The sequence below is a fragment of the Pseudorca crassidens genome, chromosome 10 (genome assembly GCF_039906515.1).
Source record: "Pseudorca crassidens isolate mPseCra1 chromosome 10, mPseCra1.hap1, whole genome shotgun sequence".
NCBI classification, from domain to species: Eukaryota; Metazoa; Chordata; class Mammalia; order Artiodactyla; family Delphinidae; genus Pseudorca; species Pseudorca crassidens.
This window is the reverse complement of record NC_090305.1, coordinates 32,303,127-32,325,708: the sequence shown is the minus strand read 5'-3', so window position 1 is coordinate 32,325,708 and position 22,582 is coordinate 32,303,127. Positions and strand designations below refer to the sequence as shown.

Below are 22,582 nucleotides of genomic sequence, written 5' to 3'. Positions count from 1 at the left end.
TATTTAAAAAAAAAAAGAATCACGTGTGGAGATTTAAAAGCAGACGGCCCCTAGGGCCGGAGCCCAGGCATCAGTCGTTTTTATTTTTTATTATTTTTAAAAATTTTTTGGCTACACCGCAGGGCTTAGCAGGATCTTAGTTCCCCTACCAGGGATCGAACCTCGGCCCATGCTTTGAAAGTACCAAGTCCTAACTACTGGACCGCCGGGGAAGTTCCCAGGCATCAGTCGTTTTTTCTTTTTTAATTGAAAAAAAATTTTTTTATGGTATAATTGACATATAACACTATATTAGTTTCGGGTGTACAACATAATGATTTGATATTTGTATACATTGTGAAATGATCGCCGCAATATGCCTAGTTAACATCCATCTCCACAGATAGTTACAAAAATTTTTTTTCTTGTAATGAAGACTTTTAAGATCTGTTCTCTTAGCAACTTTCAAATACCTAGGCATCAGTATTTTAAACCCCCCCCCCCCCACATGCTTCTTGGTGCTCCCAGGGTTGAGAAGCACTGGGTTAGAAGATAGGAGAGGAAGGGGACAGAAGTATTGACACCCTCCCCCCACAATTCAGCCTCTTTGTCTTCCCCTGCGGCCCCGCCCACCCACCCAAGTCCAATGGCTCAGAACTCCTGAGATGCCTCCTCCTCTGCCTCCAGAAATTCTGTTTAGTGTGTGTGTGCCTCACAGACAGGATAGCCTGGATACAGGGCCCTGCAGGGCCCCAGATGGACCTATAAAGCCCATCCAGACCCCAGAATGAAAACAGTTGCTGACACTCTGCAGGCTGCTGGCATTTTTGTTACCTCCCATGGGGGGTGGGGGAGAGGGTGGTGAAGTGGAGGGCAGGGGTCAGTACATCATTAGGGTGGGGAATGGAGGGAGTGGGGAGTACGGGGCCTCACAGGGCAGGGCCAGGGAAGTCATCATCCATTCCTGCCCCCAGCCCTTTCACCATGGCTGTAGCACATCTCCCTTTGGTGTCCCTGCAGCAAGACCCACCTGTCCCCCCAGTCTCCCTGAGCTCCTGTTAAATCCAGGGTGGTGTCCGGGGCCCGGAGAATTTCTGGGTTGGGCTCTGCCCTAAGGTGTCCAGCCTCAGGGGCTGCTTGGTGGGGGCATATTGGGGTGAGGGGGATCTGTCAGCCTGTCCTGGATTTCTTCTTTTGAGCCAAGAACCCCAAGGTCCATGTGGGAGTAGCAGTTGGCCAGCTCAGTTCCCACAACAACGTGGAGGATGGGGGCAGGGGCACAGCAGAAGGAGGGCTGCCTTGGGCACTAGAACACTTGGGTCCGGCCACTGCCATGCTTCATGACCTTGGGCAGTCAGTTCTCTTCCCTGGGTTTCAGCACCTCCATCTGCATTATAAAGGGGTTGGCCCAGATCCTTGGTTCTCAAACTCACTGCACATTGGAATCCTTTGGGGGAGGCTTGAAAACTACCCTTGACTAGATTTCATCCTCAGAGACACTGATTTAATTCGTATAGGTTGTGGTCTGAGCATTGGGATTTTTAGAAAATCCTCAGGGGATTCTAATTTATAGCCAAGTTTGAGAACCATTGCTCTAGATAACTGCTTCCTGACCACGGCCCCATCATGGCATCCATAGAACAAGGTAGTATTTGTTCTATGTTACCAGAGGTGATCACAGAGGGTGCTCCAGCTGCCCACGTGCCTGGCTGTCCCTAAGGACTGCAGGGCTCAGTGTCTCTGTATCAACAAGAAGCTCTTGTGTCCTTCCAGCTGAAGTTTATTGCCTCATTGGTCCTCCAATCGAGGCATACATGATATTCGTGCTGAAGTCCCAGGCACTTTACAAAGTTATAGGTTACACGTGGGGCATCTTCTTGCAGCATCAATTTCCTAGAAGATATTAGGAGAAAAATTATGATTCACCTTGTAAGTAACTTAAGACATTAAAAAAAAATACAGGTTCAAGAGGGAGGGGATATAGGTATACTTATAGCTGATTCACTTTATCGTACAGCAGAAACTAACACAACATTGTAAAGCAATTATAATCCGATGAAGATGTAAAAAAATAAAATAACACAATATAATAACAGATATATATGGCTATATCCTGGAGTAGAATGCAAAACTCACATATATTTGAAGCTAAAAGATCAGATGTCAAAAGAATTTGACCATTGTGTCAGGAGGCATGGGGGCGCTGTACTCCCTGACTTGGATGACAGTTTGAGGAAAACACTGGAGAAGCCTTGAGTCAGTCTGTGCATTGGTACATGAATCAGAGGCGAGGAGAAGCATTAAGTTCTGACAGTTCAGGAAGGCTATCTGGAGGAGGTAGAATTTCAGGGAGGTTCTTGGGGAAAGGGGAGGAAGAAAGGAACTGGTTGGAAGAAGGGCATGGCAGGGCTCTGTAGAGCTTGCAGCAGGAATATAAGCTCAGATAATGCCTTTCTTGCCCTTGGCCTATGAATTTTAAAAATTCCCCAAAGATCCCTCCAATACACACTCCTACCCTAGTCCACACCCTTGAGGCTGACCTGGCCCTCAGACCGCCTGCCTGGAGTAGCTGGCGCAAGATTGCAACACCAAAGCCCTCTCTCCCTTGCCTGGCTTCAGTGGCTGCTGCTGAGTCATATTGCAGAGGTAGCTGCTGACCACCCAGGCAGGAGAGCAGCCCAGTTGCCCCAGTGCCCTACTATTTCCTCCTACCTATTGGCTCTAGTCCCCAGGCCTGACAGAAGCCCTCGGTGCCGCAGGGTCGAGAAGAGACTTGGGGAAGGAGAAACTGAGTCTCCTCTGTTTCTCCTGTGAAGTCTGCCTGGCAGACTGCCCTCCCCCCCCTCAGTGGCTGCCGAGAGATTGGGCACAGCCCAGAGAGACGGAGAGAGGGACACTCTTCCCAGTGGTGAGGGTGGGTGCTGCAGGGCCTGAGCCCTAGGTCCTCCGTCCAGTAGCCTGGCTATCAGAGAGGGGGTCATGAGCCCCAGATGCCACCAGCTTCTTAGCAGAGGGGCTGCTCTTTCTCCTTGGCAACTGGGCCAATAATGCCCTGGGGCACTGAGCATCCTCTCCAGGCATGAGGACTGACCCTTGCTTCTGTTCATCCCACCTCAGGGAGGTAGTGCGGCGTACTTGTTGACAACATGGACTATTTGTAACTTCACTGTTTATTCACCATTGTGTCCTAAGTGCCCAGACAGTGCCTGGCACATAGTAGGTGTTCAGTAAGTATTTATAGTATAAGCAAAAGGAGCCTGACTCTGGATTTGAATCCCCTTGGTAGATACCGTGGGACTTCTCTGTGCTTTACTTGCTTCATTCTGTAAAACGAGGACAGTAATAGAATCTACTTCATAGGATTAATATGTAAAAAGCCTTGAGACAGTGCCCAGTATATGCTAAACACTCAATAAGTGTTTGCTGTCATCTTAAATCTCTCACCTTATTTCCAGTCTCTCCTCCCCCATGAAAGGCTCTCTTTGCTCTCCTCTGAGCCCCTGCTGGAGTTACGGTCGATAGCAATGGGGACCAGCTGGACCTGGCATTAGCCACCTTTGGGGCCTAGGACAGCGTCCAGACCAGCCATGTGTGACGTTCTCTTCCTTTCTCTTCCCTTAACATGCCTGTGGGTGAAACACGGTTCAAACACACATAGACAGGATCCTGCTTTGTGTGAAGGGCAGCAGGGGCCCGCAGACCATGAGGCTGACCATCAAGGCCCAGGGTTCCCCCCTAGCATGTCACGCCCTTGCTTACTGCCCCTCCGTGGTTCTCTGTCTCCTGCAGCATAAATCCAGGACCCTGCAGGGGCCCGAGTGGCTCCCAGCCCTCTGCTTCCCTCCCCTCTCCATCTTGCCTGTGGTTGATACTCTTGGGCTCCGCAAGCCGGTCACCCCAGACGACCTACCCTCCCCAGCTGGCCTGCAGTCTCCCAAAATATAAAGCATATGCTCTCCAGAGACAGGCTGGCCTGGCCGCCACACAAATGCGATGGCCTCAGCACTGCCTGGAAAGCTCATCCCCTTCCCTGCTCCCCCTGACCTCATTTATTACTTTTTTCAAAGTTCAGCTCGAACATTAACTAACTCCTTTAAGTAGCCTTGACTGACTTCTGCATCCATCGGGCTCACATATGTCCTTCCCAGCGTCTAACCGATGAGGACCCTCAGTGTACTTCCTTGTTCAGGCACCGCTTTTCCCCAATGGATGGGTAACTTCTGAGTGGGCCAGCGTCCCTGGTGCCTAACACAGGGCTTCCAGTGTAGTGAGCTCGGGGAAAACTTATGGGAGAAGAATGAATGGATTTCTTTGGGTGTGTATTTACTGGTACACATCAAAGCTGAGGGTTGTTGTACCCCGGGAGGGTGTAGGGCCCCTCTGGTGGGCTGGGACACACTTGGGAGCACGGGCGGTTAGTGGGAGGGGTCAGGCCACTCTGGGCTGGGATTAGCAGTCTGGGAGCTGGAAAGCCCAACCTTCTTGTCTCTTGACTGTTTCCTGGTGGCCTTGCTGGGGCCTCTGCCTGCCAGGCAGGGATTTGGGGTCAGATCGACATTTGTCTCTCTTCAGGAGCTGTGTTGTTCCCACCTTTAATCTCTGGCATGGGTGGCCGCTCCAAGCTGTAGCCATGAGGGACCCCCCAAACGTAGTCTTCTGCCCTTAGGGCTCTCAGCTCAGGTGCGAGTCAGAAGATGCTGAACACCTTGGAAGGTGATTGTGTCCAGCCCCCCACCCTCCAAGCAGGCCTGGACCGAGAGTGGTCCTCCCTTTCCTGGAAAAATCTCTGCAGAGGGAGATTCTATAAGGCAGCGGTCCCCCACCTTTTTGGCACCGGTTTTGTGGAAGACAATTTTTCCACGGACGGGGCTGGGTGGGGTGCTGGGGGTGGTTCAGGCAGTAATGAGAGCGATGGGGAGCTGCAGATGAAGCTTCGCTGGCTCTCCCGCTGCTGCTCACCTCCTGCTGTGCAGCCCAGCTCCTAACAGGCCGCGGACCACTCCATGGCCCCGGGGATTGGAGACCCCTGCTATAAGGCTTTTTCTCCACCTCTCAGCCCCAGGCTCTGGCTGGGCTGAGCCCTTCCATCTCATTTGTGCTGTGGCCAGGCCAGGCTCTCTCTGGAGAGCATATGCTTTATACTGTGGTCATGTGAGATAAAGTTGGGAACATATGCTCTGGGTTCACAGTGTGTTCAAATCCCAGCTTTGACACTTGTTTGCAGTGATGTTGGCCAAGTTCCTTCATCGCTCCATGCCTCAGTTTCCTTATCGGTACAATGGGGATAATACAGGGTTGTTGCTAGTTGGTAAGGTTGTTGTGAAGATTAAATGAGGTAACACATGAAAAGCTTTTAGAGGAGCACCTGGCAGGTAGTAAAATGCTCAGTTAACATGAGCTGTTATTATTATACAGCAGCTCCTTTCCTGCTCCAGATCTGGCCCAAGTTCCACCCTCCCTGTCTATCTTTCCACATCCACACACTTACCTTACCAAACCAATTCAGACAGACATTTCCTAGCCGTGCTCTATGTGTGAGGTCTGAGCTGTCCTGTGCTAGGCATTGAGGGAGGAACAGATGTGATAATTTGGAGTTCCTGCCCTTAGGATGCTGTGAATCCCCTGGACAAATGACGTGGTGTGCACGGCAAGCACCTATGAGGCTGGAGATAAAGGATGAATAAGACAAGTTTCTGCCCCCAAGAAACTCACAGTCCAGACGGGAGGCTGGTTTGGAAACAGACCTGGCAGAAAAACGAAAGGGCCATTTAATACAGAAGCTGCTGCCACTTTTTCTGCTTTCTAGGAATGTACTGTGTTTTGTCTTGAGGAAGTGGTTCTTTTGTGGGGAAGATACAGCAATGGGCCCTTTGGGAGAGACAGGCCTGGCCTTGAATAGGTGAAGATGAGGTCAAGAGAGAAAGTTTTGCATATTACAAGATGTTGAGGAAACTGGCATGTCTGAGGCAGCTGGGCAGAGAGAGGTGCGGGTAGGGCCCTCTAAAGAGGGCCAGTTGGTGGGGACCAGCAAAGACATCTCTAGGCAGAATGAAGTCTCATCTTTTATTTATTTATTATATATTTATTTATTTTATTTTATTATTATTATTTTTTGCGTTATGCGGGCCTCTCACTGTTGTGGCCTCTCCCGTTGCGGAGCACAGGCTCCGGACGCGCAGGCTCAGCGGCCATGGCTCACGGGCCCAGCCGCTCCGCGGCATGTGGGACCTTCCCGGACCGGGGCACGAACCCACGTCCCCTGCATCAGCAGGCGGACTCTCAACCACTGCGCCACCAGGGAAGCCCCTATTTTTTATTTTTAATTTTAGCTGTGTCATGAGGCTTGTGGGATCTCAGTTCCCCAACCAGGGATTGAACCCAGGCCACGGCAGTGAGAGCACCGAGTCCTAACCACAGGACCGCCAGGGAACTCCCAATGAAGTTTCATCTTGATTTTAAAAAATTATTATTTTTTTCTTAGTAAGTAATATATTTGCATATATCAAAATTTTAAGTGTACGAAGGTGTAAACAATGAAAAGTCTCCCTCTGCCTTGCCCCCAGCCACGAAGGTGACCACCAGTTTCTTACGTGGCTTCCCAGAGATAGTCTGTGCACACACAGCAAATGTACATAAATCTATGGTCCTTTCCCTTTCTTTCACAAATGTGTCCTTCACAGTATCCTGCACCCAGCTTGGTATTTACTTAGTGATCCTTCTCTGGGCAGCAGGGGCTTTTGCATTATTATTATTTTTTGACAGCTGCACAGTGTTCCATTGTGTGTGTACTGGGGCTTATTTACCCAGATGCCCATTGTTTCACCTCAATGTTGAAGGTGCTTCCCGCTCTGTGCTGTACTTTTCCACCGTACACTTGAACCTTCACTTAAGTCTGCCACATAGATGTAGGCCTGGTGAAGCTTAGGAGCAGCTCACCAAATGTCAGAGAGCTTCATGAGGAAAGACTTGGGAGAAGCCCCCCATCCCCCAGCCCTCAGAGATTCGGGGAAGGGCTCTGCGGGTGGGGCTCAAGCCTTGCATTGGATGTTACAGGAAAGGGTAAGTCAACGAGGTCCATGGTCAAGGAGTCATCAGATTTGCGATGCCCAGGTTACAAATAACAGCAACATATTGTGCATAATTAGAAACGCAGACAAATATGATGGTGCCGGCAGAACTCCAGCCAGAGCCGGAAGGGACCCCAGAGACCACTGGGCACTCCTACCTCATAGTCGTAATAATACAGACAGTTAACAGTTATGAGCCAGGCAGCATCCTGAGTGCTTTATATCGATCCACCTGTTTGCTCCTCACACTAACATTTGAGGGGGATGCTACCACTACCCCCACGTCAGTTAAAGATGTTGAGACACAAAGAGGACACATAATTTTCCCAGGTTCACAGAGCAGCTGGGTGAAGAGCTGGGAATCAAAACCCAGGAGTCTGGAGTTTCTGGTCTGGAACCTATGCTCTGAACCTTGCCATGTCCCCCCGCTTCACAGGTGAGGAGACGGAGTCCAGAGGGGCAGTCACACAGCAGGTTGATGGCAGAACCGGGGGGCTAGAAGCCAGGACCCCATTTAGGACCCTCCCTCCAGCACACTGCCTCAGTTTGCCTGATGAGCCCAGAGTGGGGCGGGGTGGTGTAGGGGGAGGGGCCAGCAGGGGTGTGGCTCTGGGGGTGGGGGAGGCGAAGACAAGGCTGTGGTTAGCTCTGGGTGGCGGTGGTGGTGGTGGTGGTGGGGACAGCCTGGTGCCTGGGGACATGCTGGACGCCTGACATTACAGGTTGGTCTGGGCTGTGTCCCAAAGACATGTACTGTCGACTCGAGATCTATCTGACTCTTGGTGCTCTTCCAGCTGTGGTTTGTCCACAGAAAGTGGCCCAAACGAACTCCTTGCCCTGTCCCCAAGCCCACCAGGTCTCTCCCTCCACCTGTCATCAAAAGCATGGCTTTACCACATGAGCAGGACCCACCGTGTTTTGGGGTGGGAGGCATTTACTCAAGAAAACAAAGACACCACATGCAGGTTAGAGCTGTGTATGCAGTGAGGACTCCATAAATGTTCCTGGTGGTCCCCTGTCAAGGTCTCATGGAAGCGATTTGGAGATCAAGGGTGATGGCTTCAGGACTCTCTGACTTCTTCCAGGATGGGGCACTTTCAACAACTGTCCCAGTTAGACTAGGGAGCACCCTACCTTGCTATGCCTCGACCCCCAGTCACAGCCCAGGTGTCTGTCTGCCTCAGCACTGAGTCCACTGAGGTGGGTCTATCTCAGATCGAGACATCAAGCCCCCTCCAGCTGAAGACTGGGAGCAGGGCAGTGTCCTCCCTGCTTCCACCACACTCTGCATGCCCTCCCATGGCTCTGCTCCTGTTGGCCTCGCCCAGGCACTGTGCGCACCTCGAGGGCATCTCAGCCTCCCAGTCCCTGGTACAGTGCCTGGTACTTGGTAGGCACCTATTAAAGCCCATGGCACAGAGGAGTGAGCCCACCAGCCCACCAGGCTGTCTTGGAGGAACGCCGTATCCTCGTCTCTTCTCTAAGTCTGGCCCTCGCTGAGTACCCCCTTCCTGGGAGCTTGTAGTTCTATCCAGCCTGCTTTTTTTTTTTTTAAAAGCAGCTTTCTTGAGGTGTAATTCACATACCATACAATTCACCCACTTTAAGTGAGAATTCAATGGTTTAGTCTAGTCACAGAGTTGTGCAACCATCCCCACAGTCAGTTTTACAACATTTTCATCACTAGTCTGCCTCTCTTTTGGCTGCACCCATCCTCCTCAGCTTTCAAATACCCACAGTCTTCCACAATTAAAAAAAAAAGTCTCCCTTGACCCTGCTCTGCACTCTCCGGCCATTGTGCAATATGTTTCCCTCTTTCTGTGACTAAACCTGAATGAGTGGTTCACACCCTCTGCCTTCATTTTCTCAGATTCAATAAACATTTTTTAAAAAGCATCTACAAGGTACTATGCCAGAAGTTTTCATATACATCATCTCATTTAATCCTCATAAACATTTTGTGAGCTGGGAATTATCTCTATTTTAAATGTGAGAAATCCAAGGCAGAGAGGAAGTGACTTGCCCAAGGGGCTTGGCCGGGATCTGGTTCCAGGTCCATGTGAATCCAGAGTTGGTGCTTTGCTCTACTGCCTGTGGTCAAGTCCAGCTGCACAGTCCAACTGCTGACCTTCTCACGCATCACATGGGCTGGGCGCTCTGCACATCCTACCACCCCTCAGATGACCTTGCTGTGCCAACCAGATTGATGCCCTTCATGCCAGCTCATTCTCTTCTCTGAGCCTTTGTTCAAGCTGTTCCTTCCACCTGGCATCCTTTTCCTTCTTCCTTTCTACCTTGGAATATCTGAAAATTCTTTTTTTTCTTTTGGTCTTAGATCTGGCTCAGATCTCCTCTCTTCCTGAGAACTCCCTATATCTTTGGTTGAGCCTACCTTCTCCTGAGGGCTATGGCTTGTTTGTTCCTTATCTAACAGCTTGGTCTTTTTACTGAAATAGTTTTAAATTTCCTGGGACTCTGAAACCACATTGGTACCCTACAACCCACAGCTTGCTGTGTTATGAAAGGAACAGATGCTCAGTAAGTGTTCTAGAAGAAAGAAAAGAGGGAGAGAAGAAAGGGAGGGAGGGAGGGATGAAGGGAGGAAAGGAGGGAGGGTTTGGAGGTGATATGGTGGCAGTGATGGTGGGAGTCTCAGGAGATATGGATGGGAAGGTGTTTTCAACCGTGAAACCTATTTTAAGGGCAAAATAAAACTGGTGTCCTAGCAAGGGGCCTCATATATGCTATGTGCTCCGTGATTACTGTTTGTATTAAGCTGAATGACCTCCACTGTGACCCCGCTCCTGGACATGGTACTTGTGTCCTCCTCTGGGTAAGGAGTCTCCAGAGCAGGGACCATGTCTGTCCCTGATCACTTTCCCGGACTCAGCACAGGGCCTGATACATGGCAGACCTCCAAAAATGCTTAGCAAAAAAGTGAATTTACCTTTCAAATAGCTCACCTGAATCCCCCAAGATGTGCTGTCCCATAGGTGTCTTTGGGATATATACCAGCTCAGTCATCTCATTCATTCAAGAAATATTTATTAAGCACCTACTATGTGCCAAGCATAGTTCTAGGTCCTTGGTATATGGCAGTGAACAAAACAGAGACATTTGCCTGCCCACATGGAGTTGGCACTCTAGTGGTTGAGAGAGATGATAAAGAAGAAACAAAAGTAAGTAAATTATAGGGTATATAAGAGACCTATAAGGGCTTTGGAAATTAAGAGTTGAATAGGATAAGGGGAGAAGATTGAGAGTGTTGATGGAAAGGTTGGTACAGAAACAAATAGTTTGGTCAGAGTAGGCCTAATTGAGAGGTGAGATTTAGGATCAAAACCTGAAGGAGGTAAGGGAATGAGCCATGAGGATGTTGGGGGGCAAAGCATTCCAGGTAAAGAAAACATCAGGAGCAAAGGCCCTGAGGCAGGAAAGTGCCTTGAATGTTTGAGGCTAGTGTGGCTGGAGCAGAGGGCACAGGGAAGGTGGTAAGAGGGGAGGGAGGGGGCAGAGGTCAGATGTGTGGGTGCTGGAGGCCATGGTACGGGCCTGCCTTTTATGCCGAGTGGGAAGTAACACTGGGGTGTGTTGAGCAGAGGAGGCAAGGGGTTGGCTTGAAAAGGGTCAACTCTAACTCTGGTGACTGTGTAGAGAGTAGATTGTAGGGTCCAAAAGCAGGAGGAGAGAGACCTGTGAGAGGCCCCTGAACTAAACCAGGAGAGAGGAGATGGCAGCTTGGCGGTTGGGAGTCGTGGGGTTTGAATATATTTTGAAGGTAGAGCCAACAAGACCTCCTGATGATTGAAAGCAAGAGGTAGGGGAGAGGTGTTGATGGTGGCACTGAGATATATGTCCTGAGCCATTTGTTGGAAGGATGGAGTTGCTATTAGCTGTGATGGGGAACCTGTGAGTGAAGTGCATTTGGAGGGAAAAATCAGGGGTTTGGTTTTGGACACGTTGAGTTTGAGACCCTAGTGGGCACCTAGGGAGCGCTGACGCATAGGCAGTTGATTGCTCAGGTCTAGAATCCTTTGCTCTGCGTGGACTTGGCTCTTTAACACCAGCGCAAGGCTGCTGACAAGCACCGAGAGTGCTGGTCCCATAGACTAGGTCTGCCCAGTGCATGGGGTGGCCCTGTTTCTGAGGCTTGGTTTCCTCTTGTGCAAGATTGGTATAATAATACTCATTTGGGGGCTTGTTGTGGGGGTGTGTCAAATGAGACAGTAGACGTAAAGCACTTAGCACAGTGCCTGGCATAAAAGGAGCCCTCGAATGGTTGTGAAAAAATAACGAGGAGTCAACCTGGATTGGCTACTGCGGACCAGTCATCAAATGGGTTAAGGGGGTGTGGAATGAGGGGTGGGGAGAGGAGAGGCTGAGAATGGGGTCAGAGCCCGGAGGGGGGGTGGGGGGAGGGGGGAAGGGGGGACGTGATTTCATTGTTCCAGAGGGACAGGAGCTTGTTGACCGGCAGGAAAGTGTGGGCGTAGCGCCATCCAAGTACAGGTGCTGGATCAGCTCCTTGGCTTGGGACTGAGCAGCCAGTGCTTTGAGTGTCCCAACCAGGATGATAACAGGCAGGGCAGGCTGTGTGGTGGCCTGGGGACACCGCCCTTTTGCAGTAGTACCCATAGGAGATATTAGCCAGTCCTTGGCTTTTTAAAGCCTACGTCTTCTAAGGGGGAGAATCCAGGATTTTCTCAGCTTTTCTTTCAGGCCCAGCACAGGGCTTGGTGTGTAGCAAGTCTTCAATGAATGTAAGCATCTGTCCTTCCCTCCATAGCTATAAAATGGTGGCTAAGAAACCATATTTTCCAGAATTGCTGTGATGATGACATGCGACAGCACGTAAGCATCTTTGCAGCAGTGATGACATTGAACCCCCGGGAAAACTGAGTCTCAGAGATGTTCAATAACCTCCCCAAGGCCACAGTTACTATGAGGTGGAGGGAGATTTGAGGCAGTCTCCCTCAGCAGGGGGTCTTCAGCAAGTTTAGAAAGTGAGGAGGGCAGAGCTGGGCAAAGAGGAGGGAGAGTCAGGCTCCATCTGGGTAGGGCATGGCTTTCAGAGCAGGTCCAGGTGTGGGGTGAATGAACTGGATGCAGTCACTAGTGAGTGAGACCCCAGAAAGTGGGGCAGGGTGTGGAGTGAGGGGAAGGCATCCCACGCAGCTTCCTGCAGCTCTTAGAGAGGAGGAAGCCAATGATTTGGGGTGTGAACCAAATCAGGGAACCCTCTGGCAGGGGAGGTACCATCTTCCCATTGCACAGATGAGGCTGCTCAGACCTGGAGAGGGTAAGGACCTTGTTCAAGGTCACACAGACCAACAGTAATGGAGCCAGGATTGTGACCCAGCTCTGCTCAACCACAAAGGCTACCCTCTGTCCACTACACTATGTGGTTGTTGTCGTGACCCCCAGGCAACAGGGGGATGGACAATATCAGATGACTTTTTGCAGATCTCTTCCAGCAGAAACATTCTCTCAGTCTCTGTTCCCTGGTCTCCCTTCACACTCTCCCCTGCCTCCTCCCTCTCTCTTCCCTCCTCATTACTCAACCCCTAGTAACCCCAAGGGCAGGCAGACGGTCTGCAAGGCTGGAGGAGGAGGAGACCAGCTCTTCTGGGTGACGCATATGAACCCTCTGCAGCCTGCCCGCCTCCATCCCCCCCCCCACCAGCACAGTGGGGAGGACCCCCTCCCCCACCCCATCCTCTGCAAGCATCCATGGCTGAGGGGTCCTTCCCAGAATTAGCCACCAAGAACAGCTGGAGCACGGAGGCGGAGGTGGGGGAGGGGATGGAGGCTAACAGCTTCCAGATGTGCCAGGGCATGAGAGAGCCGAAGGAGCCTCCGGTCCAGTGGTCTCCTGCCGTGGCTGGGAGGCTGGGATGAGCTGGCTCCCGTGTCTGGGACTTCCAGAACTGCCAAGGCAGCTGGGCAGATCCCTACTCAAGAACCGCATGCAAATCCATATGTGCAGGGCAAGGGAGACTTCCGTGCTGCACCTGCAGGGGCCCCTGGGAAAACCCTTGCAGCCCATCTGCTCTCTATGCCTTTCTTCTTTTAATTAACATCCAACTATTACTTTATTTATATTACTATGCTTAAGTTACATGGAAGAGATAATTGAGAAGTTCTACCCCATTTTGGGAAAAGTTTCCAATCAACACCAATTATGTGGTGACAGATAACTAGAACTGGTGACATCTTTGGGTCAAGACTGACAATGAAGCATGGGCTCTGGTGCTGTGGTTCATCTCCAGCAAGACTGCCGTGATGGGCAGCACAAGCAATACGAACATGGAACCTTTAGGGTTGCTCCCAAATTTGGATCTCTTCCCTAAAGCTGGCAAATCGAGTAAAATAACTGGGTTAAAAAAAAAGTTTTAAAATGAAGCCCAAGTAAGTTTAAAACTATACTTGATACCTTTTCCTTCCAAAATTTACGTAAGCACACTTTTTCTCTATTAATATTAATCCTAATACTATAGACCTTGGCTACACTGCCAGTGGTGTAGGCACAGAGCAGGGGCTGCATTCAAAGCACCTGGAATCAAATCCCAACTCAGCCACTTACCAGCTATGGGACACTGCTCAGCTCTCTTGGCCAAGCAACGGTTTCTGTTTCATGACGTTATTATTAGGGTTGAATGAGTTAATCTATACAAAGCACTTAACGCAGTACTTGGCATGTAGTACATTCTTACTATTCAGAGAACACCTACCTTGTTTCAGAAGCTGTGCCGTTTTATCCTTGCAATCTGGAAATTAACTATGAATACCCCCACTTTTATGAGAGGAAATTGAGGGTCAGAGAGGCTAAATCACCTGTCCAGGGTCACACGGGTGTTTAAGTGGCAGGGCTGTGACATAAACCCAGACCTATTAGACCCTAAAACCCAGGCTCATTATACTGGGCCCCTCCCTGCATGTTTCTTTACTATTTTTCCATCAGTAGTAAAAGGTCCCAGACCTGCTGGGGGCTGGGGGGCATGATTTTCAATCCTACTTATCTGAAGGGAGGACTGATTCAGAAAAATGGGCAACAGCTTGGGGGTTCAGAGGGGCCCTGGAAGGAGAAGCCAAGTGCCCTAGAGGGGGTGCTAAGAACAGGAGATTTCAGGAATGTGGGAGGAGCGGGGTGGACGGGGTGGGAGGGTGGGGACAGGGGATCCAGAGGTTGGAGGAGTCTAGGTTGTCCTGGGGTGCCCTCAGAGTGCCCAAAGCCTCCTGAGCAAAGACCCAGGGTCTGCCAACTGCTCTTTCTCCCGGTGTGTGTTTCTTGCTTTGCCAATGCTGCTCCCCTTCTGCACGTCTTCTCTTTGGCCGGGGTGGGGTGGTGGTGGGGTCTCCAGAATTCCCCTTTGTGGGATGGAGAGGAGGACAGGAGGAGGAGGAGGACCAAGAGCAAGGGGGCTGGAGCGGGCCAGCAGGGAGGCCTGCCATTGGCCCAGCTCCCAGGGCCTGGGCCCGAGGAGGGAACTGCCTGCCCCTCGCCATTCCCTCCCCCTGCCCCCCAGGGCTCCTTGGCGGCGAGCCTACCAGCTGGGACCCTGCCAAGCCAAACAGCTGCCAGGGGGAGAGGAAGAAGCATTTCCGAGCAGAGAGGCCCCTGTGGGCTCCAACTCAAGCCTAGAATCCCCCTTTCTCACCGCCAAGTGAAAAGGGGAGTCTGTGCACATGCACACAGGCATGCACGCATGGCACCAGGGAGCCCGGGTCCAGGGCTGAGGGCCTGGCAGTCTGTGGGAGGAGGGGATGGGGCGGGGTGTCTGGGAGCAGGCCTGGGAGGCTCAGAGGGACAGGGCCCGTGACCGTGCCAGGTGGTGTGCGGGTTAGCAAATTAGGTTTGGCGTACTCAGAGGCTGGCGAGGGGTCTGGTGGTTTGAATAGTTTTCTCCGCAAATTTATATCCACCTGAGACCTCACCGTGTGATCTTTGGAAATGGGGTCTTTGCAGATGTAATTAAGGTGAGGATTGAGATGAGGTAGTGCTGGATTAGGCTGGGCCTTAAATCCGATGAGAGTACTTTTAGAAGCAGAAAAGAACATACAGAAACCCACGGGAGAAAGCCATGTGAAGATCCATGTGAAGACGGTGGCACAGATGGGAGCCCCAAGCCAGGGAACGCCTCAAGCCACTGGAAACTGGAAAAGACAAGGGAAGATTCTTCCCTAGAGCCTTTGGAGGGAGCATGACCCTGCTGACACCTTCTGGCCTCCAAAACGGCAAGATAATACATTTCTGTGGTTTTAAGCCACCTAGTTTGTGGTAACTTGTTATGGCGCTTCTAGAAAGCTAATACAGGGAGGCATGTGGCAAAAGGGGTTGGTGAGGCCACGGCTTGATAAGAAAGCCTTGGAAAACAGAATGAAAAAGATGTATTATTCATCGTGCTACTCTTCTGTGCCAGACACTTTTAAAGATACGCATCTCAGTCTTTACAATGACCCTGCCGGTAAGAATTATGATTCCCATTCTACAGGGAGATTCAGACCTAAGTTTGTTCCATTTAGTTGCGATTCCAATATTGGATCCTCCGTCTCCTAAGCCTGGCCTCTTCCCACCTTCTCTCAAGGGAAGCCTCAGCAGTTTCTGGGCCAGATGATTCGTGCTTCAAGTCGGAGGGAAGGTCACTGAAGATCAGGGAGGGGAACATATCATGCCTCACTGGGGAACTGGGCAAGGGGTCATTACCTCATTGCTCTGGGGCTTCCTGTGACTAAATGCCCTGCTTACTTTTTACTCCCCACTCTTCCTGGAGTCCTCAGGGACATGTCTGAGGGTCTAGTCTTGTCCCTGAGCTTTAGGGAGGGGAGAGAGACACCCCCTGTTCACCTCATTCCCGCTGCTTCAACCACCGTTGCTACCTCCACTGTTGTCACCATCCCAGCAATGCCACCACCTCTGCTATCACTGCCAGCCCTCTGTCACCACCACTGTCACCTCCACCACCGTGAGTACCCTCACCATTACCACCATGAACACCACCTCCATCACCATCACCACCACCGAAACTGCGAGAATGAGTGCAACAGCCACGTCCACGTCATCACCTCCATCACTTCCCCTCTGCCCCTTCCGTCATCACTACCACAATGGACATCACTGTGTGAAATAACGGACAGGTCAGAGGCGGGAAGGGGACTCGGGAGATTTCCTGTGACAGGACAGCTGAGCAGAACTTAGCAGGGGAGAAGTCGGAGTTGGGATGTATCTGGCTGACAGATGGGAGCAGTAGAGGAGGGTGCCCGAAGTTCAGCCTTGTTGAGACGGGAGGTGAGCCTGCCTGGCTGGTGAAAACACTTAGTGGGACAGGCTGTCTTTGCAGGCATGTGTTCGGGCAGGTGGAGGTTATCTGAGCGACATGTCCTGGCCCTGCCTGGCTCGTGCTAGTCTCTAGGGGATGTGAGTTTTGGCGGGTGCCTGGCTCCTGGCCACATGCCTGGCCTGGCCGTAGCAGTGAGGTCATGCGAGTAGCGGTACCCTGAGTACTGGGGGGTGGGGAGGGAAGGAGGGCCCGCCCTGGTTGGGAGAGGAAGGCCTCTCTCCCTGGGCTGACCCTACCAGAGATGATGATGTAAGCAGCCTTGACACTCCATTCCTCCAGACTCCCCGTGCCTCTGCCTGCCCCTCACTGGCTCTGGGTGCTATGGGCACTCTCTGCCATGGGCTCAGAGTTTCGCTTTCCCAGGAGACACCTGGCTAGTCACCTGGTTCAGCCACTTGAGGGAATACAGGGACCGGAAGGCTCTGTTCTGGGGGCAGGGAGAGAATTGACTATCGGAGAGAGTTATCCCATTTTTCCACTCAGCTGGGCAGCCCCTCCTGCCACATGAGGCCAAGTGAGTGTGTATGGTGGTAGGGGAGGACAGCAGAGTGTTCCAGAAGCTCAGATCACAGCTGCTCCCCTTACCCCTTGCCTGCAGGCCCAGCCACCCCAACTGCCTCAAGGATGGGACTGGCCAGTTCTGGGAACAGCCTCTCTCGATCCTTCCAAACCCCTAAACAGCTCAAATGCCTGGCTAATCCCACCCTCTAGGATTGCACTTGAGAGCTTCTGGAAGTGGGAAACAATACTATCGCGGGATGTGTTTATCTCTGCATCAGGCGTGAGAGCCCGCCAGACAGGCTGGCGACTGGAGAGGCTGAGGGGCCACTGAATCCCAGAGGCCGGGGATTGGAGGGTGAGGTCAGTGAGAGCTCGGGGAAGGGCCCAGGCTCTTCCCACACCCTGGGAAATGGGTGTGACGGAGCTGCCTCCCACTTGCCCCCTGCAAATCACTCCTCAGGGGAAGGCCTTTTGCCGGGTTAGGAAAAACTTTGGCAGTACATGGAGACCTTTTGATGTTGATTCAGTAGTGACAGCCGGTGTTTATTGAGCACTTACTACATATCAGGCCCCTTCCAGGCACTTTATATGTGTCAACTGATTGAGTTCCCTCAATATCACTGTAAGATTAGTCCAATCACTGCTATCCGTATTTTACAGATAGCATCCTCTGTGGCTGGGGGCAAACCCTTGCGCTCTGGCCTTTGTTTCCTCATCTGCCCTTTGCAGGCATCAGACTGAACCGGCTGCACCCCGAAGGCTTTTCCAGGTGACATTTGTAGTCGAGCTACCCGTTTGGAACTACTCCTGTTTCTCGGGTCTCCCTGGGATCAGCCTGGCTCCTGGGAGTGGCTGGGGGTGCGGGGAAGACATTGGCCTGGAAGACCCCTGTGTGTCTGGACAGCTCTTGTGTGGCCCTGTGGCAATACCTCTTTGATTCTGCTCTATCAAGAGGAGCAGGGGTGTCACAGATCAGAGACAATAGCCAAAGGTGCTTGCTCACACACAGACCCCGTCTGGGTGTGGGAGTAGGGGCGAGAGGAGGGTCTGCTGGAATCCGGTTCCCACCAGCTCTGGATTCCCCCTGGTCTCCCCCAGCTGTGTCGCCTCCCCCATCAAAGGCAGTGGAGGGGTTGGGGCAGACCATTGGCTCTCACCACCTTCCCATCTCATTTTCTCCTCTGGTCCTCAGAGCACCCAGTGGGCAGCATCTCAAATTATCCTCCTCACCCCAGCAAACCACCCCCTAGACAGCCTTTCTATTTATCCAGTAGACATTTACTAAGTGCCCACTCTGTGCCAGGCACCATGCCAGGTATAGGAAGACAGGGACGGAAAGAGCTTGATCCCTGCCCTAAGGAGATCACAGCCTGGTGAGGTTTAGGCCAAACGAGTCCCCCATCTCTTACCCTCCATACTTCATCTCTTAGGCACATCCTCATGCTTTTGGGGGATCACCAAAGGTGGAGGACAGAGGTGGAGAGAGGGATTCTCTAGGGTTTGGAGGTCAGAGGAAATCTGGGGCACCAGAGCAAGCTGCAGGAGTTGGAGACAGCAGGCCCCGGGAGGGGCACATCTGGCCCTGGGACCCCTTTCTTCTTGTGGCTGCCTGAGCCAATGCCTGAGTGGGAAGAGGATGGCGAGCACCATCTTCCTCCTTGCTGGAGGAGATGCCCAACAAGATAATAACCTGTTTGCTGAGCTGGAATTCTGAGACCCGTTAAGGCTAACTTGGCTGGGCTGAGGAATTTGTCTTTCTTCTAGACTGCCATGGGTTGAGCTACAGATCAGCACTTTCTACTACTAAAGAAGAAGAGGAGATGGATAGAAGTCTATGACACAAGGACTTAGCTGGGGGAGAGGCGGGGTGGCGAAGACTGGAGAGAGTGCCGGAGAGGGACTGGCATGTGTGGAGGCCCTCGGGCAGGCAGGACACTGAGAATGACTCAATGACTCCCAGTTTTCAGTCTGATCAGCTGAGTGACTGGTGGTTGCATGTTTTGAGCTAAGGGACCCTGAAGAAGGAGCAGGTTTGGTGATCAGCACAAGTTCAGTGTTGGACTAATTGAGTCGAAGGGCCTATGAGCCATCTATGTAGCGAGGCTCACGGAGATACGGATATGGACTCAGGAGACAGGTCTGGGCTGGAGGTTTATGTTGGGACTTGTAGGCATGTGAGTGGGAGCAGTAAAAAGTGCGAAGAGAAAACACTAAAGGCACAGCACTGAGAACCCTGGGAAGATGTTCACCCTCATTGTGTGGCCTCCTGGTCCTTGTTTCCCCTTTGGAGCGTGGTCTTTCTGCCATCTCGTGGGGCGATAAATCAGATGATCTGCTCACCCGCTCTAGCGTTTAGAAGGATCCCTAGAGACCTGTTCCATCAGCCCCTCCCTCTCACCTGCATGGGATGGCCCAGGGCTGGCCATGTGAACTGGGCTCAGCTGGGCCAGACTCTTCCTTGGGACTGAGTATCTTGAGAGTCCTGACACTAGCGTGGAAGAGGCCTTTGGAATTCAGCCAAGTAATTTATATCTCATTTCCAAGCTAGGTACTCCAGCCTCCTAGTCCATTCCCTGAGCTACTTCCTCAATATTTTCCCAATAGATGCTATTTTTGGGGGGCTTAACAAATGCCAGAGTTGGTTTCTGTGACTTGCAAATGAAGAGGTACCTGCAAAGGAAGAAGAGCCGGAAGGGACTTTGAAAGGGCCAGAGGAAAACTAGGGGAGTGAAGTTTTCACAAAAATAAGCAAAAGGGTATATTTTGAAGGAAGGAGTAGCCAGTGGTGTCAATTTTTATTTAAAAAATGTCCAGTATGTCTAAGTAAGCATAGGAGGAACAGGCAAGAAGGAGACACAGCTGTTAACAATGATTAACAATGGGGGTGGGGAGGCTCTGATAGATCTTTGTTTTGAAGGAAGGAACCTAGCTTATACTTGCTTAAGACAAGAACAACAAAGAAGTAACTTATTGGCTTATGGTCACTGAAAAGTCCAGGGATGGACCTGTCTTTGGCACAGCATGCGTAAAGTCATCAGGACTGGCCTCTGCTCCCCTGTGTCAGCTTCCTTCTCAGGCAGCTTCTGACAGACACACATCCAGTTAGCAACTCCAGAGCAGAAAACTATTCTCCTTCCCACTGGCTTTAGTAAAATCCTGGCATTGGCTCTGTTGGCCTGGTTTCGGTCATATGTAACTTCCTGAACCAATCAGGACGTTTTGGTGCTTGAGTGGCCAGGCCTGAATCACATGTCTCCCCCTGGAGATGGGGGTGGGGTGAGTCATCTCCATGCAAGCCATTTCTGTGGAGGGCCTGGGTATTGCCCCAAAGAAATCGAGACGCAATGATCAGAAGAGGGAGTGGGTCCTGGGCATGGAAATCAAATCTGCAACCCAGTTTACCAGGAGGAAGGGTACAAGAGCTGGCTAGATTTGGATCCCTGGGCCATCCCTGGAGGGCAGGGGGCAAGGCCCATGGAGGCACATTTCCCCAAAGCAGTGGGTACTGGGCAGGCATCGAACATGAAGGTGGCCCTGGTGGTGGGCAGATGCAAGAATAATGAAATAGCTTAGTGGGTAAGTGGATGGGCTGTGAAGTCAGAGAGCTGGATTTGAATCCAAGCTTTGCCATTTCCTAACTTTTTTACTTCTGAGTCTCAGTTTCATTTCTGAAAACTGGATTAATAACAGAGGTAGAAATAGTGCCTACTTCTTAGGATTCTTATGGGAATCAGATGGAATAACCTATATAAAAGTTTAGCTGTGTTCCTGGGAGATAGTGCTCAGCGAATGTCTGCTATTATTAGAGGGGTCTTGTGGGTGTCCCATGCCCTTGAGAGGCGGGCAGGCCATCTTTGGAGCCCCCTTCCTCGTGCCATCAGAATCTCCCCAGTTCAGGCCCCAGAATTCACCAATGGGCTCTGTCACAGCCCAGCCAGATTCCAGTCCCAGCGATGGGGAAATGAGTGGGGTCCTGGTGGCAGGGTGTGGTCAGGGGTGGATCCCCATAGGGCTGCGTGGAGGCATTGGGGAAGATGCTGGAGGGTCAGGGGTTGAGGAGGAGAAGGTGGGTGAGGAGGGTGAGGTAGACCAGGAAGGTGAGGACAAGGCGAGGGGTGATTTTGGGCAGAGCCAGCAGGGGTCACTGCAGATCTAAGTAACCTCAGGCAGGTGGCCGGGCCACCCAAGGTCCCTCTCACATTACCACCTGCCTTCACCGGGATGCGGAGCTCTGGCCAGCTCTGGGCAAAGGGGTTGGCGTTTGACTCATGCAGTCCCAGGAGGCCGCCTAGGGCGTCTGCCCTTGCTGCCCTCCGAGGCCTGCCATCTCTTCTCCCATGGCGGCCCTTCATGGTTGGGTGTGTGCCTGGCTCTCCGCCTCACTGGACCCTGAGTTCCCACAGTACCTAGAAAGTGTCTCTCGAGGTGCTTCCCTATAAAGAGCCCTGAGAACAAATGTGTTTCCTCGTCTCACTCTTCCTCACGGAAGGTCTCGGCCCAGAGACGTTGGAGGCTCCGAGCAGTCCTTCGAGCAAGAAAACCTGTCAGACTTTGTTTAGCCCAGGTTTCCTACGCTGATTCCTTTCACCACAAGGCGCTTAAGGAAACACTGGCTTAAGGCATCATCCTGGGCGGAGGGCAAATGCCCCCAGGGAAGGTTAATGTGTCAAGCTCATCCCCGCCTTCTATTGCAAAGTAATATGTAACACATGTTTGTTGTAGAGCAATGGAAAAAAACAAGTGCAGAGAAGAAAGTTACCTCCCCTATCTCCTGCTCCTTAGAGCCACCTCAAAAAGCTCTGGCCACAGCCCTGCCTCTTCTAGGGAGGAGGTGACCATGGCATTCCGCCTAAGGCACACCCACTTCTGTTGGGGGAGAAGCCGCATCTGAGAAGGGCCCTTTTAGAGGTCATCTCATCCAACCCTCTGTCTCCACGCTGCATAATTCCCGCCTCCCCTTCTCGTAGACTTTCCTAGGGGAAAGGAGGATGTTGGTGGTGGTTCAGAGGGTGCTGAGTGGCATGGAGGGAAAGGGGTATCTGGATCATGAAGGTAGAAGGAGATCTTCCTTTATAGGTGGGGAAACAGGCTCTGGGGACATGACTTACTGGGGTTTCACAGTGAGCTGGTGGCGGAGCCCGCAGAATCCTGGCTCCTGGCCAGGCGTCCTCCCCACTGCTCGCCCGGCTCTCCACGCCAGGAGCTTGTAGAGGGCCCTGTGCCCTCCGTGCAAGGCTGCGGTTTCCGCTGTGGACCCCGGCCACCCGGGGTGTGTGGGTGCCGTATGCGCGCACCACAGTTGTGTAACCAGCTCTGGGCTGTGTGCACGCGCTTGGTAACCTGATGCAACAGGGAAGTTGTGGTCCCGTGAGCTGGGGTGTGGGCGCTTGGCTGGGACCCAAACCACAAGGAGTATTTGGCTTTTGGCTGCGGAGGCCGCGCATGGGGAGTCGCAGACTTGTCTACGTCAGGGCTTGTCTGTCCCTGGGTGCCCACATCCTGGTCCCTGTGGGCATGAGGCTTGAAATGGGGCTGCCTGGTCAGCTGATGCTCAAGGGGGTGTTGGTGCGGAGCAGAGGGCCTTGCTCCATCCTCATCCTGTTTGCCGGAATGCCTATTGTGCTGGGGGTGGGGCGGGTGGGATTTCTCCCTGTGGTTCCATCTCTTCCATGTCTTCCTGGTTGTAAACCCCCCGCG

General features: G+C 52.0%; 1 long non-coding RNA gene across 2 annotated transcripts in view; it reads left to right on the top strand.

Moving 5' to 3' along the window:
• Nucleotides 1-22,582, top strand: part of LOC137231941 (uncharacterized) — a 75,460-nt gene that overhangs the window by 13,575 nt on the left and 39,303 nt on the right. The gene's annotated exons all lie outside the window — the stretch shown is intronic.